Raw genomic sequence first — 1,191 nt, 5'->3', positions numbered from 1 at the left:
TATGTTAGGATTGTTTAAACATTCAAGTGATAGGTAGGCTAGAAGTGTTTAAGTAACTAAGGGGTAATTATATCGACCTGCTTCTTCCTGTGTTTCTTTGTCTATTCCGTACATGAATATATATATATTCTTTTATGCTCTTATTCGTTTCAGCCATTCGTCCGTGGTCGTGCTGGAACACGACTGTGATTTTGCTGATTTCCTCTGGCTGATGGGAAGGGGATCACATCATCGATACTGTGTGAGTTTGTGTTCCGGCCTGGCCCTATTTCGTGTTTCAGGATGCCGGGTTCCGCTGCCCTCATTTGTATTTCATCTCAGGCCGTTGGTTCATCCTGTATTGCGGAGGGAAGGATGTCTAGTTCTTTTCTGAAGGTATCTACGGCCACACTATAATTATTTCTTATCTTTTTTTTCTGGTATGGTATTGAAGAGCTGTTAACTTTTGTACCCTATGCTATTGCAGTACCTGGTCCTGAATTTAAATGGGATGGATGGTACTTTTAGTACACCACAATGCTTTTATAACATGGGGTGAGGTGAATTCTAAAATAACGTACTGGGCTCTTCTTTGGAATAAACAGTGAATGACTGTTTCATATATATATTCAAATTATTAGCAAACTGAAACATTGTAACGTCTGACAATGCTAAGTGTGATGTACAATGATATCAATCTTCAGTGGAACTACGCTAACTGTTGTTTATGAGATACATCACTCTCCTTCGATTATTGGATTATAGCTATACAAATACACATACACACAGATATTCATCAATGTGTAGGTATATACATACATATGTGTGTGTCCGTTTTTGTGTGTGTCTGTGGGTCTGCGTCCGTGGAAAATATTATCAGTATTTTTCAGTCTTGTCAACCATAGATTACTAAACTCAGTTCAATATTCTTTATGTGATTCATATGTTCTTAAAATCTATTCAATTAAAGCGATGTATATATACACACACGTACACACACATGCCTATAAGAATATATGAAAATGTGTGTATGAGTGCATATTTGGATATATATATATATATATATATATATATATATATATATGTGTGTGTGTGTGTGTGTGTGTGTGTGTGTGTGTAATGTATATATATATATATATATATATATATATGTATGTGTTTGTGTATATATACATGTGTGTGTGTGTCTGTCTGTCTGTATATATATATATA

The 1,191-nt window shown here is 34.9% G+C and overlaps 1 long non-coding RNA gene across 3 annotated transcripts in view; it reads right to left on the bottom strand.

Moving 5' to 3' along the window:
* LOC106871901 (uncharacterized) overlaps positions 1-1,191 on the bottom strand; it is a 52,231-nt gene that overhangs the window by 50,027 nt on the left and 1,013 nt on the right. The window lies entirely within an intron of this gene.

This window comes from Octopus bimaculoides, chromosome 8, assembly GCF_001194135.2.
Source record: "Octopus bimaculoides isolate UCB-OBI-ISO-001 chromosome 8, ASM119413v2, whole genome shotgun sequence".
NCBI classification, from domain to species: domain Eukaryota; kingdom Metazoa; phylum Mollusca; class Cephalopoda; order Octopoda; family Octopodidae; genus Octopus; species Octopus bimaculoides.
Note: the sequence above shows the minus strand (reverse complement) of the source record. Positions and strands in the feature narration are given on the sequence as shown.